Source organism: Lycorma delicatula, chromosome 4 (assembly GCF_047948215.1).
Source record: "Lycorma delicatula isolate Av1 chromosome 4, ASM4794821v1, whole genome shotgun sequence".
Classification (NCBI taxonomy): domain Eukaryota; kingdom Metazoa; phylum Arthropoda; class Insecta; order Hemiptera; family Fulgoridae; genus Lycorma; species Lycorma delicatula.
In genome coordinates, this window is record NC_134458.1 from 157,236,665 (window position 1) to 157,256,073 (window position 19,409).

Here is a 19,409-nt window from a genome sequence, read left to right on the forward strand (position 1 = left end):
TTGATGACACTAAAAATAATTAAAAACTGCCTTACAACTCACTTGCACTTTCAAGGAGCTTTATTATTGCTATTTGGACCCATTTATAAGTAGTTATAAACCACCTTCAGTATATAATTAAATAATATATTTTATTAATGTTATGTTTGTTTATTTAATGTATTATTTTGCCACACTAAATTTTATACAATTACTTCAGGATAGTCACCACAATAATATTGCCAGCGGTTACTACACTGAAGAAGGAATAGTTAATTAGCTTTGAAAATCATCATTTTTTTTTCTTGATGATCTCACCACATAAGCTTGAAGCTTTTGCATGGGAAATAAAGAAATGTAATGTATGAAATATGCCATGTCTGACTGGGATTTGAAGACAAGATTCTGGATGAAAGGCTGAGATGCTACCACTTCGCCACAGAAATTGGCTTTTAATAGTATAATTATCATGAAATTTTGAAATTTAATTTTAAATATTTTTACAAAAACCTCTAGTCTCACACCATACAGATTTTAAATTCATTGGTGTCACACTGAAGTGAGCATGGTTTCATTTTAAATCTTCTTGAGACAGTTTAATTTAGACTGAATTTTTTAAGAAGCATAATAGGAATGAAAATGAGCTCAAACTCTCGTAAAATCTTTATAAATTTCACCCATAAATAAAATGCACTGTATTTTTTTTTATAACAGAGAGCACCAGAATATCACAATTCAAACCTATCAGTTAGCAGGTTTGTTGCAAACAAACCTCTTTTGCAGTATCAAGTCTTCCATAACAATATAGAGTCAACAATTGCCAAATATCAGATATAAGAAAATTATAAATCTACCAAAATTAACCTTGATATTCCTTACATACATAAAAAAGCCACATTTTACATGCTCAAGCATTATGAAATAAATAAACACGTAATATGATAAGTTATATAAGCAGACACAATTTAAATTCAACTTACTTTCTGATGATGTCCTAAATACAAAACACGTCTGCATAAATAGAAAAAAAAAAAACTGCTAGTAATGACATCAGCTTACGCCAGAATGAGAGAATTCTCTTCAAAACATTGCTATGAAATTTTTCTTTTAGTAATCTTTGATTTCTCAACTTAATGTTTGTTAAATATAGATGATCATTTCATTTAATTTTGTTTGCATGTTTCCAGTATCTGGATTTGTAACTATGTTACAAATCTATGTTGAACTATGTTGTAACTATGACATGTGGAGGGGGGTAAAAAGAAAAAGAAGGGGAAAATAATTCAATTAACTGGGAACAAATGGAAGTCTCTTGATTTAAAAAGAAATTCTTAGAAGAGTTGTCTCAATTATTCTCTTTAAAATGTTGAACCATAGGATCTTTTGCTTGAATGATGTAAAAGATTTAAAAAAAATCATTTCCACAAAATGCATTTCATTACATTATTACTTACTTTTAAAATTCATCTCGAGCAAGTAAATGAAAATAAACAATTTTTTTTTGTCAAGAGGTGGTGGGCTCCCTTTAGATATTTTAAGTTAAATATATACCTAATGTATTATCTAAAGTTAATTTTAAGCTTTAAGTTTTAATGGTTCATTTTTCTTTTAAGACAATTGAACGATTTTTCTTGTTGGCAGCTTGTCATGAATCATTTTCATTGCTGAGAATGATATACCCATTTTCAAGAACAACAAACATTATTTGACAGGCTTACTTGAGAAAGAGAGAGGTAAAGTGGTTTTCCACTGTGTTCTTTAGCTGAGCTAAATGTACTGCCCATCATTAGACCAGGCCCACTAAAATGCAGATAATATTTAGCATTATAAGTGATATTCTGTTCATTATGGGCACTGGCTGTATAATTAACATCATTACATGCAGAAAAAGCCACTCACTCTTATACCTTGTGCTTTATAAGTGTCCATAAGAAAGGTTGGAACAGACGGTGAAAGCAAGAAGTTAATGCACCTTTTTCTGTTGTAAAATTATGCATTTCCTCTTCTAATTGAGAAATAATGTGAAAAGGGAATTTCGAACAATGTATGCTCAAAAATTTAATTTTTTAATTAATGAACATAAAGAAGGTACTATGGAACTGTTACTGAAATAGAATTGAAACTATAAAACTCTCAAAACTATTGACGAAAGAAAAAAATTATTTAAAATCTAAAAGTGGATGTCCTTATTACTTCCTAAACAATCATCAACAGCCAATGAGAATATATTATAACTGAGTAATATTTAATGTAGTACATACAAAAAAATGAAAAGACTGAATAGAAATGAAATAAAAAATAGTGTAACAGGACCAGGGAAATGCATTTCTTCCATTTTAGAAGGAAGAGAAAGTATTAATAAAAACAAGAATTTAGAAGGAACTAAAAGGGATTCTTTTCTTAGAATCATGTTACAATTTGTTCTTTGTAGTACAGCTTTTGGACCTCCAAAAGCTGTTGTTTGACCAGAAGGGTTAACTGGATTGGGATAAGAACCTACAGAAAAACATAAAGGCGTGGACAATGAAAATTATTACATTTCAACAATTAAAGATGAGTCAGATGCTGGTTCTGCAGGCCAAGGGATACAATTACTGCCAGGGACCAGCGGAAAGAGTTAGTAGTTCGAGGAGGCCGTGTTTGATGCAGTCATGATAATAAGTGATAATGGTGCGTAGTTCTGCGAGTCAGTTACGGCGCATTCGTGATAACAGCAATATCAGTAAGCATGTGGTAACAACAAATGAAGAATACATCACAAGTATTACAGTGTGGACAGTGGGTGGGGTGAATAAAATAAATTGTTTGGCAAGTTATTGGTAAGTAGTAGTGAAAGTGACAGTAATATATTCTTCCATAAAGTGTAGGGTAGTTTTTTAATAAACAGTAAAAGTAATAATACTTACGGAAAGTGAATGGTGTGACCTTTAGACTTTTCTATTATTTTGTTGTTAATGCAATATTAGTTTCTAGTGGTCAATGTAATGTTTTTAGTAAATTGGATTGTATTCTGTTTTTTTATAATTTAACTGTCATTAAATTAATCCTGTCTTTTTATTTGAATTACTATTCCGTATGTTATATCTATTTATTGTTGTTATTATTATTATTTATTTTATTTTCTATGTTTTTACAGTAGTACGAGTACATTGTATTTATAAGAAATTTTTAGTCTGTTAGTCTCTCAGTATCCTGGATGAACCATAAACATGTGACAATACTATAAAAAACAGTACTTAGAAAACACTAAATAAATATTTTGAGTTTATTTATAAAATAAAAATAAAAATTATGAAATATCATTTTAGACAAGCCCTGTTGAAAACAGTCTAAACCTCTGAAACTTTCAATACAGATTGCCTGATATCACCTAATACTTATATATTCTTTATATAGGTTGGATAAGATAATATTTACACAAAGAAGTACAAATATAGAAAGAACTTTTGACCAATTAAAGAAATATCTCCATCTTTCAACAAAATTTAAGGGACGTAATTGATTCATATTTGTAGAACAGAAAACATCCATAAAAAAGGTTTTTTAATAACTAAAAAATTGCATTGGCTGTAATAAGATACTAATCCCCTATCATTTTTAAATAATTAAATCTCTGTATCATCATTAAAAAGGTATGTTTTCTAACTATGCAATTCCTGTTTATTATCAGCTGTTTAAAACAGTGATTTATAATAAAACTAATTTTGTAATCAGTTCCCACATCCATTCTGAAGATGAAGTTCCTCTGGTTGACCAATTGTAACTGTTTTTAGAAAACTCATGTGCAAGTGAATGATCTGTTAAGTGAAAAATTAAATTATAGATAATTTTTCATTGTTAAAAGGGCAAAAGTTTTTCCTAGCTCTATATTTACTTACAATAACAGTAAACTATAAAATGTTAAATAAATATAAATAAAGTGCTATTCTAAATGGTTATTGAAATAAATTAGAAAACAAGATTATGAATTCTAAAACTGGATGGCCATTTCGATTGTTAAACAATCATCAGTAGAGGATGAGGAAAAAATATACATAAAAATAAGTAATTAAATAAAAGAAGTAATAAATACGAGGTCAAATATAAACTGGAATTTATTTACATAGTTTTATTGATATTAGATAAAAATTACAAATAAACTACCTTATTTTTGTACAGAATTTTCAATAGAAACTCTTTTTCTCCACTGGAAAGCAGCCCTATATCATTCAACAACTGGCAGTAGTATGCTGCATTTACCACCTTCATTCGTACAGGAAATCAATCAGCAGCACACCTTCTGAGTTCCAAAACACAGCCGCTAGAACTCTTTCAGCCAACAAGTGTTTTTTTGGCCTTGATCATGCATTCTCTCTATTCTTCCACCACTCGATACTTGTTCTCTTGCTTTTTGGGGCATAGCAAAGAACCCACCCATGTTCATCATAGGTTACAATACAGTTCAAAAAAAGATTCAGAAGCTGCTGACAGATGTCCTTCTGAACATTTCTCTGTGCCTCAGTAAGAAGATGTGTAAGCCACTTTGCTGACACTTTGCTGTATCCAAGAGTGTCTGACAATATTGTATGCACATTCCCAACAATTATGGGTGTCTCTGATGCAATTTCAGTATCATTATGTGGTGGTCACCTTCCACAACCACAAGGTTATGAACAGCCTGAGTGTTATCATTATTGACACTGGTCTGTGAATGACATTGCTGATTTTTGTTTTCCACTACAACACAGCTACTTTAAAATTTTTTGGCCCAATCAATCACTTGCGTTTTTGACAGGGTAGCATCTCTGAATAGTGCCTGCAGTCCAGTCAAAATTTCAGAGGATTTGACACCTTCATTGGTGAGAAATTGAATTGTAATTTGTTGCGTAATGAACAACGATATACCTCCTTCTCAAACATTCTGCTACTGACAAGAGGAATGTTACCTATGGGTGTGGCTGGCCAGTTTCTTTCCTCCACACATATTCACAGCGTCCTCAGTCAGCATGGCAAAATTCCGATTTATTTTGAATGACATTAATTGACAAATATTCCTTTGTGCCTTCAATAAATTAATTGTGCAGGTATATTACATTGCTACTTTAAAAACTTCAACAGTGTAGTTGTTTTTTTAAAAGGAAGTTTTTTAATATAGCTTTAAATTAATTGATCAGTTAATCTATTAAAAAATGTTCTGACAAACAGTAAAGTTCTTTTTGTAAATCCAAGTATTATTATGTTGTAAAAATTTGAATTAGTTCTGTTGTACAGGTGTAATATAGATTATATAGAAATTTTTAATGATTTTTTTCTATTAACAGTAGTACATTTGTAAATATCAATTATTGAAATATTAGAATTTCTTTTTAAATACATTTTTTGCCACTCACTGATCTTTGTGGCAGAGTAGTAGTATCTCAGCCTTTCATCTGGAAGGTTCTAGATTTAAATACTGGACTGGCATAGCATATTTCATACACTACAAAATTTCCATTCCATTTTCTTATTGCTGAAGCTTTGTGCTTAGGTGGTGAATTATTAGTAAAAGAAAAAAAAATGATCTGTATGATTCATATTAATTAATTAATAATTATTTTCTTTTTTTTTTACCTTGAAAACTTGTGCCAGTATAGTTAAGTTGCATTTTATAGCATTATATTTTTTGATAACATATAATAAATAGATTAATTATATTAATAAGTAAGCAGTATATAGTTATATTAATAGATAAATGTAGTTATACTACATTTTGTGAGGAAAATTAATCAATCATCCATAAGAGGTATTCACATATTCCTCCTGATCAATAAAGTGAAGTTAACCGAAATCCAAACTTTAAATTTAATTATTCTCTAATGAACAAAAAGATCAAAATAAATATAATTTTAATTAATCACCTAAAAAAGGTATTTCAAAGTGAAAGAATAAGATTTGATTTATCTATAAGTGAAATTGATTTGTCAAATAAAATTTTTGTATGAATGAGAGTTCATCACCCAACACCCAAAAATTCCATTCTATAAGCAACAGAAATTATAAACATTAATGGAAATACTATCAATGAAATTATTAGCAATGATTTGTCCAACTAACAAGTAAGCTGGACTTACTTGTTTTATTAATATTTAATTTTTTGTAAAATGAATCTCTTTTATAACTGCTAATGCAGATTTACCCTTAACCAATTATCTTAGCACAGTAAATGGTACTACTGTAATTTTTTTAAAAAAGAAACAATGTCAGCATTTAACAAATGTGTTTAGCTGAATAATTGCTAAAAATAACAGAAAGTTTTAAAACGTTCGCCACAATTTCATTGGCTAGTCGATATCCTATGGCAAACTTGTTAATTCCAGGTATTTCTCATGCACCTTAAGCACTACGGTAGTCGAATTCAGTGATATGTATTAATATCTTTTTAATTTTAATACTTTTTAAATGAGGAATAAATTAGCGAATAGATTACCCATAATTTAAATTAAAATCATATTTATTTAAAATAATTCTGTTTCACTAGATTCGTATTTAATGTAAAATACAATTAATTATAACGTATTGTCTCAGCCATCTTTGATTATTGTCGGTGTGGTCAGTCAGCTGGCGGCCACAGTTATGTATTTTTAGTGCTGATGTATTATTCTCAGTGTTCTTGAGTTAATTTTTATTGAATTGTACAACCAAAGGTAATTTATATAAATATTTGTTGGATTTATATACACGTTTAATTTTTGTTTGTACTTACGGCATGTTCTTACGTTTCTGTATAGGTGACTTGGCTACATTTAATTGTATTTTTGAATTTTGTCTTTGCCTATCGGTTACATGTAACATATTTTTATCTTAATGGAGTAAACATTACGTGGGATTGATTTTTATCCAAGGAATTCAGTAAAAATTGTGATATATAAACATAGCCTAGTTTTGTTGCAATGACAATTTGACACAGGAAACTAACCCTTTTGGTCGCATTTATTGTCTGTCGGTAATAATAGATCTTGTGTGCGAGCCGTTTCAGTGAATAAGTGTTTAAAGTACTTTTTGTTATGTCTTTTGCTTTTTGAGCTATTATTGAAATTGGCTTTTATAATTTATTTATGTTGTTTTTTTTTGTTAGCTTTTCAGTGTCTTATTGAATTTATGGTCTGATGCCATTAGGTTTACCTTTTATGGAATAGTTTTATTATTGATTTTGCATAATAATTATCAGCTTTGGATACGTGTCCTTTTGTTTTTTAATTCACGCCAGATTAATACATACTCATTAATGAAGATTGTTTATTCAGTTGTTTGAGTTATGTAGGCTAAGGCCACCTGAACAAGGAGTTGCATGTAATGTGAATATTATATTTATTTCGTTCTTAATCGTCAGTGTTATATAACATTTTAAAAATTTGACCTCAGAATTAATTAATATTGTTTATGTTAATAATTTTTGCAGGTTTTGATGTGTAAAATTAGTAGTCTAGGTTATGTGTATTTTAAAGGAGAGTAGATCCAGATCTCTGCAAACACATTTGTCAGAGTGGAAGGATAATTGGGTAATAGTTAGCTTTAATGTAGTAGATAAGTCTGATCATTAAATGAATCAGGCGAAATTATTTTTATTGATTGATTTATTTCCAGGCCGAATTAATTTGTTAAAAAAAAATTAAAGTTTAAACATCTTTTTAACAAAATTATCTCATTTTTTCTTTATTTTAAACAATTTTACTGTCCTTTAACACGTCTAATACAGTTGTGTTTAATGTTATTCTAAAACAGTTGTGTGTATTTTTTTATTAATATTTTTTTTGATTGAGGTTAGGTTAAAGTGTAAATAAGTGTTTTGTATTATTACTTTATGTATTTCTTAATGCTTCTAGTTTTTCTTTATTTAATCAGAAGTTTGAATTGATAGTGTTAAAATTTGTATGATTCGCTCTTTTTAAACTTATAAGTTTTAAATAACCATAATATGTAAGTTTAAATGTGATGTAATTCTGTTTGTATAAGTTCATAAATAGTGAGAGTAAGCTGCTAAAGAAATTATGTATTTTTATAAATTTGAATGATGTTAGAAGTTTATCATATTTAGATAAGAAAATGTGAATAAATAAAATTGTTGGTTTATTGTATATAATTTTTTTAATCTTAGATCATCATGTAAACAAATTCTAATCTTTGTTAAGTTATAATTTTTACAGATTTATATTTTTATTTATTAAAAATGTTATAATGCAGTTGTATTTAAACCTTTTTGAGAATTACTTTATAATTTACATTGTAGATTTTCAATAATTTCTTAGAAATTTTTATTTCTGTGTTTATTGGATAACTTTTCTTATGTAAATAAAATATTTTTATTTAAATTACTTAACTTTATTTTTTCTGAGAAATTAAATTTTAATGTTAAAAGATTTCAATGTTGTAATGTTCACTTTTCAAAGCTGTTGATTACATTCAATTTTGATTTTATTTTTTTAAGTAAATCCAATGCATGCTTCTGTATTTGACATTTATGACTATATATATGAATGTATTACCATCGGCAGCAGTATCTCAGTTTGTTGCGCTAATGGTCATTGTTACTATTTGGAAATTGAGAGAGCTGATCCTGGAGTAAAGGAAACCTTAGTTTTACCACCTTTTCCTAAATGCGGTATCCTATCAAATTTAATGGTTGTTTCAAAGAAGCTCATCAGTAAAGAAAGGGTGAGCAGTGTGGTATTATTAGAGACAAACTTCTTTGTATTAAAAACATCATTACCCTGGGATTCATTGATTCAAGTTGATTAAAGTGAGAAAGTTGTTACAGCTATATTCAGGGTATGGTATGCTTTTTTTGATCTATTAATTTTTGGGTTTGTGGCAGTTCATCTGATTGTGTGTCATGTAACTTCTGTTTTATATTTTAGCATTTGCTTCTCAGCTGCTGTGCTATGATTCTGCAAGATGGCAGCTTCCTTTTGACTTATTCTGAGTACTTGGTTGTTTTATTGGGCACAGTAGGTCCATTTTATCATTATAAACTATACTTTTATCAAACATTTTTTTAATGAGAATTCCTTACACTCTTGTTGGATAGACTGTATTTTCATTGGTATAAGCAGTTATGACCTAAATGTTTCTCGTTTTCTTTTTTCTAATATTTTGTTTTCTTTTATTTATTGATGCTTAATTTAGGTGGGAATCTTTTTTACTTTAATTATATTTTTCCTTTACATTTGCCCTTTTTGAGATATTTTCATGGTGTCCCCATGTAACTTCACTTTATTTTTCATTAGCAATAAATTTGCTTGTAAATAGAATTAAGTGATGATTAAAATTTCATTATTTTTTTGGAGAGAAAAAAAATTCCCTAATTGTACTACAAATTATTGGTATTTATTTATTTTTTCAATTCTTTGTAACTTTGTGTTTATGCGGATTGAAAAGATGGAGGGCCTAATTTTTTGATAGGATGGAACCCCTTCACATTATACAGAAGTTGGGTGGACTGCATTCAATGACAGTTTTCCATTTTGCTGGAACCTCCCATTACTTGGCCACCGCAAAGTTCTGATTTGATGTCAATTGATCTCCTGTTTTGGGCTCTGTAAAAGACATATACCAATAAAAAATTTAGTCACTTGGTCACCTGTGCCAAATAAAGTTTTGTTATTATGTAATAGGAGCCATTGAAGCGATTTTTGCAGACATGCTCACCAGAATGTGGAATGAAATGGATTATCAGTTGGATATTTGCAGAGCTGTAAACAATGCTTGTATTGATTTACATTAAGAGTTTAAACAACTTTAGACTAATATATTTACTTATGTATTAACACATACGTTTGTAATCCTAAATGTAATAAAGTAAATTTAATTTAAAACTGTGGAGTTCTTTTTTGAATATACACAATATATTTCGATTATACAATTCAAAAACCAGTTATGCAGAGGGAATAAAGCATTTATGCTGTTGAAATATATGTTGAGGGGAAAAAATAGCAGAGTTTGTTACTTTTTATTTCTTGTACAGTTTTTCAGATTCTAATTAAATGTATATTCAAACCTTATGTAATACTATAAATATAATTGTAATGAAGCCAGTAATGTATAATGTTCTATAATTAATGAAATTTTGTTTAAACAATATTATAGTTTAAAGCTCTGCAGAATTTTATTGACTTAGCTCTGCAGAATTTTATTGACTTATTTTTTTTTTGCATAGCGCTAGATGAACAGGTCAGTTGTGAAATAATAGGTTGCATCTAGTGAGAAAATCACTGTATTTTAACTGCTTAAAGTTGGGGATCCATCATTGTAACAATTCCAGTGATCCTAATTTTCATCTTGTTAAATCATTTCATTGCCATTATTTTATTTCTGAAGGTTATACAAAGTTTAATGTTTATGTAGAAATCTGATTGCATTTAATCATATTTAATCATTTAATTGACAAATTCATTGTTAAAAATAATGAGACGGAAACATAACTATAATGCAAAACAGGTACATCTACAACTAATACGAACTGCTAAAAATTGATTGATCGCTAAATGAATCATCATTGCAACCCTTATATCATCAGTTCCTGTATTCAGAATTACTGAATTGAATTACATTTATTAAAAAATCAAAATTGGATTTAATTATTTAAAATCTTGTTAATAAATATTATTGCAAATTCATTATTTTTGACTTCTTAAAGAATTAGTTTTTTAATATTTAGTTTTATAAAATACTTGAAGGATTATGTTTAGATTTGTGTATTTGCTCTGAATAAATTTCATTTTATTATTTAGAATCTGTTAATTAAATAAATTATAAATTATCTTCTTGAATTATATGGTTTGAAAAAATTATCTATGGTAAACATAATTCAAAGATTTAACCTAAAATAAACTTATTTTTACATGCAAAAAGTAGAATAGCTCATATTTATATTGCCCTATTACAAACTGTCTATTGCCTTTTTATTTATTGGTTAATAGTACTTCATTTGTAGATAAAACTTTAAATAATTGACTGCTGTAAGCCTACATGTTGTATATTTATGCATTGACAGTTAAAAAAGCCATTTACCAAGATAACTTTGTTGATAATTCTTCTTAAGGAAGAAATAAAATATAATTTATTGTTTAACAAACTTTTTTCTAGGTGCAATTATTGCTTTGAATATTAAGGACTTCTGCAGTAAAGTAATAATTAAGAAATTGAATCCAGTGACCGAAGTATATCAGTAATATAGATGTTCAGATACAATTGGAAATTACTTTTATTGGCAAATTCATATAAGGAGCTGGCTGAATAGATATTTAGCTCCGATAAAGATACTCTGGTCATTAAATGTTACAGCAGTGCTTGATTTTTTTTATATAAACCCCTACATGAAAGTCTAAATAACCCTTTAAAAATTATATTTTTGGTTTTTTATATGGCAGCCATGATTGTTTTGCAGGTTGCAGTGATTTTTATAAATTTAAGGTTTTGTGAAAATATTGGGTGTTTCAAAAAGAAACACCCAATATTTGACGACGTGAATTTATTGCAAAAATATTAATAAAATATTTATACAGCAATATTCAGATTACCTTTAATAACTTTGCAATAGATGTTCAAAATAATTTCTGTGATCCCGATGCAGGTTTGTACACATTTCGTAACATTTGCTGTCACTTTAAGTAATTTTTGATATCTCGCTTTCAATTTTAGCTTTCAGTTGAAGTGTTTGAGGATTGTTTTTAAAAACTGCACATTCTAAATATACCCAAAGGGGGAAGGTCTGTTGATGTAAGATCTGGGGATCTTGGAGACCACAACCCTTTTGATATCAAGCGATGGCCAAAAATATGTGTGTGTGTGTTTATTATAATTATTAATTTTGTTTATTATAAATGGGTGCACCCATTTATAATAACTTTGAATTACAACTTGAATTTTTAAAGCAACAAAATAATTCTCAATTATTGTTTGGTACCCTTTTCACAGTTTCAGTAACTCCTCCTCAATGCTCCTACTTTGTTGTAAAAAAGGTGACGGAATTTTCAGTTGATGCCTTTTAAAATTAATATTAGAAAAGAAAGTAATCTATAAAATAATAAGCCATACTAAGTAAATTTATATTAAAAAAGAATAAATTTTCTTAAAAATCAGAAAATTTAAATTAAAAGAATATATTGCATTCTCTTCAATGAATGGAATACTTTTATGGTCTGGTAAATATGTGCTACAGTAAAAGCTAGCCATTAACTGCTAAGATTAATGATTGTTATGTCTCTTTTTTAAAGATTGTTGCCAGTACATTTAAGATTTGTTACATTCTCTATTCCATTTTTTTTTAAATAAGAGGATAGTTAATAGAATTGTTAAAATAAAGTAAATTTCAGTCATTTGTGTAATTTTGTTCACATTTTCATCCCACTATTTTCCAGTAACCATAAGAAGGTGATTTGTTGATGCTGTTGCCAATCGAACTATTGATTATTCTAGTTCTTTGATTTTTTGGTTTAGTTTACTTATTTTGGTTGCAAGTAGTCATGCAAATTTATTGTCAGGATGTAACAAAATGCAGAATATGTAGAAGGATTTTATGAAAATTATTAGCATTGTTAAAAAATTTTATTAAGGTTTTATTCATCAAATATCAGTTTAAGTTGTCTATTTCTGATTTTAGCAAAGTTTAATAGGAATTTTATTAATTATGTATTTACTTGGATGTAGCTTTCAAGCCTTAAATTTTAGATTAATTAAGACGAGAGAACTAGTTTATTTATGGGCTTACCATTAATTCAGTTACACCAATACCAAAACCGTATTGCAGCTCTTCTACAGAGTGGGGTGCATCTAGTATTTTTTTAACTTAGGTAATTTATAGCGACCAGTTTATTAAATGCTTTATATTTTTCTTCATATCCATATTTTTATTTATCTTATTTTTTAACAAGTTCCAGGAGTCATGGAATTGTTATATTAGATAGAAGTGGGTTCCAGTTTGCTGACATTAACAGTTTACAGACATTAACTACTTGTGTGTCATCATAAATGGAATTGTGTTTCTGAAATGTTGTAATTGATTATTTGAATCACGTAGTAAGTTATGATTAAATAAGTTAGTGAATTTGTCATTATATTATGGTTAATAAGTGTGTCAGAATTCAACCGGTTAGTCTAACCATCAAATATACAAGTATACTTAATCTCTTGTTTTATAATAAAAATAATTTAGGTATATTTCTAATGTATATACTACAAAATTTAATGAAATTCAATTTTTTAACAAGCATTTAATTAAAATTGTTAAAGCATTTTATTTAAATGATTAAGTATAAGTAATATTATTCATTAAAATGCATTATTCAAGTTAAAAGATGTATAAGTTTAAACAAGTTGATGATTTCTCATTAAAAATTCTATTTACTTTTTTTTATTATTACATTTTTTCTTTCTTTTTTTTATTAATATAGAAACTTGTTTATCTGTAGCTTGAATATCAAGTTACTTCTTTGATTTGTTTTTCATTTTCTTTCTTTAACTTCTTTAACCAACAGTTGATATTATAAGAACAAATTCATTTAAATTTATCACCGGTTTATATTTCTCCCAGTAATAACTGTCTACCAATAACTGTCTATGAAGTACCTAAATATTTTACCATGTTGTCAGTTACAGTAGTTAAAATTGTTTTGTTGTATAAGTTTGTCTTCATCGCCGTTCATTATTAAATATATATTCATTATTTTGTTGTTTATTAGAAAGTTTTTGTTAGTTTTTAAATAAATGTTTTGTTAATTTTGGTTACATTTTATTGTATTTATAGTTCATCTGTTAATTTTTTGAGTTAAATTCATCTTTGTATTGGAATTCAAGTTGTGTAGGAATTCCTAATGATTATCAACTGAAGTAGACTGATTCTATGGGTATTCATATATTGTGGTTAATTTTGCTTATATGCATTTTGGGAAATGTTTCATGGAAGAATTGAATGAAAGTTAGTGGTTTGCTGTTAATAAAAACAATTAAAAAAATGCCTATTCTTATGGAAATTGTTTATACTAGTTGTTCATTTTGATTAAGTCTTCCTTTATAGATTTAACCAGAGTTATGTATGAATTTTCTCAGATTTTAGTTGATAGTACTCTTCAGTATGTCTGTATCGTTACTATTATTTTTTGACATTTAGTTGAAAGTGCATACAGAGTGATTCCAAATTGTACGGAAATCTCTTGTGAGATGATTCTGCAGCCAAAAATAAGAAAAAATTCATATAAACATAGGTTCTTTAGAGAATTTCAGCTCGGCATTTGGCCCTGCTTACTGCTCCCTCTGTGAAATTAAACCTTACTAAAATTCTTGGGGTAAATTTGATGGTTCCTTATAGTTTTTGATTTAAGAAATTGAATAAAAGCGGTCCCAGACCTCAATCTCACTTAGGTGTGAAGAAAAACAGGGTAAAACATGAAAAGGTTTAGTTTTAAAACACACTTTTTAGGTTTGGAATAAAGCACTTTTGTTAATTTACCAATAAACAGAAATTTTAGTTAACTTTTAAGTCATTAATCTGTTCCACTCATATTGAGCAACTTTGAAGAAATGTTTGAAGCTTTATCAAGTAACCATTTTGATATCTAACAATTTTTAGAAAAAAAACAGAAACTATGTGATTTTTATTTTTTTAAAAATATATTTTGTATTCATCTTTTTCTGTTATTTATTAGTTTTATATTTGTTTTCATTTATATATGTTGTTTAAATATTAATGAAAATTGTTGTGTTTAAAATTGTATCACTTTTCCAATCCAGTTAGTGTGCTTTGTTTCTAATTAAAGTTGAACTTCTCCAATTTGTGTATAATTTTAATAGACTTTATTTACATCAATTTTCTCATAATTAAATTCTTTGCAATGTTAACTAGAAATTTTTATTTGTTTAGTATAAATTACATCATTATTTATTCCAAACCTAAAACAGTGTATTTTCTGACAAAATATTTTTGTGTTTCACCCTCTTTTCCTTAAACCCTAAGTGAGATTGAGGTCTAGGACCACCTTTATTCAATTTCTTAAATCAAAAACCATAAGGATGCACCAAATTTATCCCTCGATTTATACCACATGAATTTTAGTACACTTTAATTTAAGAGAGGGAGCAGTAAGCGAGCTTACTGCTCGTTTTGCGAGCTAAAACTCGCTAACGAGCTGTTTTCTGATCTGTTGATACATTTTTTTTATTGTTAGTTAAACAGTCATCTCCCAAGCGATTTACATGCAGTTTGGAATCACCTGTAAATAGCATTCTGAAGTAAAATTCAGTCGGTTTTGCTCATGGAAATTATGATGGTGATTTAAATATATTAAACCTTTATTAATAGTGTGCATAAATCTTAATACAGATGATTTAGTAAAATTTTTATGATCTATCTATTTATTTATTTTTTTGTTAATGGATTATGAAGTGAGACTTGTTCCAACAATAAATAGTCCAACAATAAGTGTGTCAGGCCAGCATTTTAAAGTTACGTGAAAGCTGATCACAAAAAAATAATTTTTTTTTGGTGAAAATTGCTTTCAGACAGTATTTCCCTTTAATTTACTAAGCATTTGGCACCATTGGTATTAATACAGTTGTATAAAACTACCAACAATTTTTAAAAATTGTTGGTAAGTGGAACTTTATTTTATAAAACAGTATTCATTCCCGTTGTCAGTAGATATGAAATTTTATGAGTCATTTTTGAGAAATTAAATTTTAAAAGATTTGTCATTTTTACTAAATAAAAACAGTTATTTTTCAATAAGTTCTTTTTTTTCTTATTTACATCTGTTTCTTATCTGTTTAATTTGTCTAACTCTTTATGTGATACATCCATCTTGGTTTTTTTTTTTTTGATGAGTACTTTCTGGTATTTTATGTCATATAGTTCTTTTCCAAATCAAATTGCTATTTTAGTTAAGTCTAATGGGTTATTCTTTATTTATGTTTAATAACTGTCACGTTGGCTACCTGTGAAGATCCCCTTTAAAAAAATCTAGCGGTAGTGGCCAATTCCTGACTTTTTTCTTTTATTTTACAGCTTTTTTATTTAGGTCAGTTTGATTATAATCTTTATTGTTATTATTTTTTTAAATTGTTTTCTTTTCTACTTCTAGCATAATTATGTTCTTTTTTAACTATTATCCGTTTTTATTTAACTTTTTTCATGATATGATTTATTTTACTTTATTTGTTATGCTGAGGCCCCTAAAACAAGTAACTTATAACTCCTTTCGTTGGAGGAGAATGCTTCATTTCTATTAGTAATTAAATAATGTTTAAGTGAGAAATTATCAAGAACTGTCTTTCACCTATTAATAGAAATAGAAATTAATAAAATCGTAGTTAAGAGAAGAAATCTTCTAGATAAAAGTTATTGCAGATTATATGAGCTTTTTCTTACCAACATGACCTGTGATTTTTTTTTAAATCTACCAAAACCAATGAAAAATGATATATTTAAATTATACACTTCTCATGGTTTATGCCAATTATTATTGTACTTATTCAGTTATACTTAAACAGCCTAAAAATTTATAAATAGAAAATACAGTTGCGTCTTACTGATTGCATCTACTCACCAAGGGATTGCTATCTATACCTTGGTATCTTACCACCTAATGTGGCTTGACTTTCTTTTCAGCATATAGAGTAAATCGGATCTGGTGGCGCTCCTGTGTGTAGCTTAAAAGCTAGAACCAATTAATAAGGTGAATTCAGTAAGTAAATAATTCACTTCTGCGAATTGGTTAATTTGATAGTTGAGAGTTGTAAGATATATGGTAGGTGGTTGTGGTTGGAAGAGCTCATATGAAGGCGATGTTAGGTTATGTAAGTATACTGATGGAATGTCAGTCAAGGCATTAGCGTCAGTGACATCCTGACAGAGGCCAAACTGATGACTGTGTTGTGTTATCAAGTTTGGAGGGTCTAAAAGACAATCTCCAGTAAAACCCATCAAGGGTTGGAATGGAGGACATTATTCAAATGGCTTTTTTGTTTTATTTTTAAAAATACCATCCATCAGTTGATTAATACAGTTTATGTTAAATATCCCTTCTGTATTATTTGTTTATTTCTAATGTTGTAAGTGTATTCATTTTTTTTATGGTTTGTGTTGGGAGTGATTTAGGTGTAATCTTTTTTTTGTTTTTTAAATAAACATTATTGTTTTTAGACCTCATTTCTATGTTTTTATCTTGTCATTTGTTTATTTCATCTGTTTTAATTATGTGATAATATTTACGATATAATCTTTTTTATTGTGTTCATGCTTTCAAGAATTTTAATTATATATTATCCTATTATGTGTTTTCTTTCTATTTTTATGACTGATTGTTTATGTCTATTTGGCTTATGAGCACATAATGTGACTATTTGAAAAATGCAATATTCTAGTTAGGAATTAAAACGGGGGTTCTATATTATGTGGATTAATTTTATTTAGCATGGCTCAGTGGTATATATAACATAAAAATATATAAATTATAATTCCGCTTACCAACCAGTGTAATTAATTATTATGTTCTAGCTCCTTTTAGAAGTTATTTTTCCATCTTCAGGAACATCTGATGAACTTGTGTATAAGTATTCACTTCATGTATTAATTTTGATGTAGATTAAAGTAAAAATAAACTAAAATTTCCATAAATATAACAATCGATCGCCAAGTTATAAAAAAAGTCATATGTTTGTACATCTAGTCAATGAAACCGTCTTAATTGTCTATGTTATAAAAGCAGTTTGGCCAACATATGAGTCAATAATTATTGTTTAAAATTTGTTTGAATAAAATATAGTTTACAAAATTTGTTTGTTCATTTATCAGTTTGATGTTATCTAAGTAGGTATGGAATTTTTCTAAGATATTCATTTTATAAAAGTCATTGGGGTTTATTCAAGGATATTAATAAAATTATTTGAATCATAATCATGAACGTCTCCTTTGATATGTTTGGCAAAATTAGATTGTTCTTTGATCCCTTTATATTTAGATAGATTAGTCATACCGATGTATTCCAAATTCCATTTAGCGCAAAGAACGTTCTTTGGAAAAGAAACAAAGAACGTTCTAATTTTGTCAAACATATCATGGATCATGATCATGATTATGATTCAAATAATTTTATTAATATCCTTGATAATCCACAGACTTTTATAAAATGAATATCTTAGACAAATTCCACATCTACTTAAATAACAACAAACTGATAAATGAGCTAACAAATTTTGAAAACGATATTTCATTCAAACAAATTTTAAACAACAATTATTAATTTGTATGTTGGCCAAACTGCTTTTTTACCATAGACATAACAATTGAGATGCTCTTATCGACTAGATGTACAAATGTATGACTTATTTTATAACTTGATGATATATTGTTACATTTATGGAAATTTTATTTTATTTTAATTTTAATGTACATCAAATTAATATGTGAAGTGAATACTTGGCAAGTTTATCAGATGTTCCTGAAGGTGGAAAAATAACTTTCGAAAGCGCTAGAAGAAGATAATTAATTACATTGGTTGGTAAGTGGAATTATAATTTAAATATTTCTGTGTTATGTAGATTGCAGCAGTTTTGTCAACCGAGCTACTAAAGCATGTTGTGAAATGTGTTTTATTTCTAAATTTTGTAATTTTGCAAGTGTGATCCTGTTATAAACTAACATTTTTGGTACTTACACCATTCAACACTACATGCCAACTTTTCTGTATTATTTTTAATTTTAACTTACCAGAGATTCTGGCTTACAAGTTGAATTTCATTTTGAAGTTTGTTTACATTTTACTATGTACTCGTATGTCAGATTTAAATTATTTCAATAGTCGTGTTAAATTCAGTATACTTACTTGAAAAATGTCTAGCTTTTGAATTGAGAGTGCTGTTATTAAATTTTAGTTGTATTTATTTGTTGTTCGGCATAAACAACAGAATAAAATTTTGCAATCACCGCTCATAAAGCTGGATGGACATACATACGTTAATATTAATACGTATATGCAAATATTAATATTATAATTTGTTGTATTATATTATTAAATAATATTATAGTGGATATATGCAAATTTTACTGTGGTATGTAAAATACATGAATTGAAGATCCTTCTGCTACATTAAATTTATGAATGTAGTAAATTTTACAAAAGGATTATATTAAATTTAGAATCAACACACCTATTTATTGGTTTTTCAATGCTTCAAAATGAATGACATTAAAAGCAGTGCAATGACGGTGATGAAGCAGCTGAACAGCAGTTCAGAAAAGATGATTGAGTAATCAGTTTCCTTGTATTTTGAAAAATGAATTGCATTTTTAATAGTAAAAAAACATGATTCTTAATTTAAGGTAGAGCTCGTAATCATTATTAGATAATGATTATTATTTTATAATGATGTTAATCAAAGACTTGTTTCTGGCTGGCAGAGAATAAGGACATTATTACTGTACC

General features: G+C 27.7%; 1 protein-coding gene across 5 annotated transcripts in view; it reads left to right on the forward strand.

The window, feature by feature from the left end:
- The first annotated feature begins 6,438 nt into the window (after positions 1-6,438).
- The window catches only part of AP-1gamma (adaptor protein complex 1, gamma subunit), a 158,270-nt gene continuing 145,299 nt past the window's right edge, over positions 6,439-19,409 (forward strand). For all 5 annotated transcript variants that reach the window (XM_075364566.1, XM_075364565.1, XM_075364568.1 and 2 more), the window contains exon 1: positions 6,439-6,641. The gene's annotated coding sequence lies outside the window, so the exon portion shown is untranslated. The remainder of the gene's footprint in view (positions 6,642-19,409) is intronic.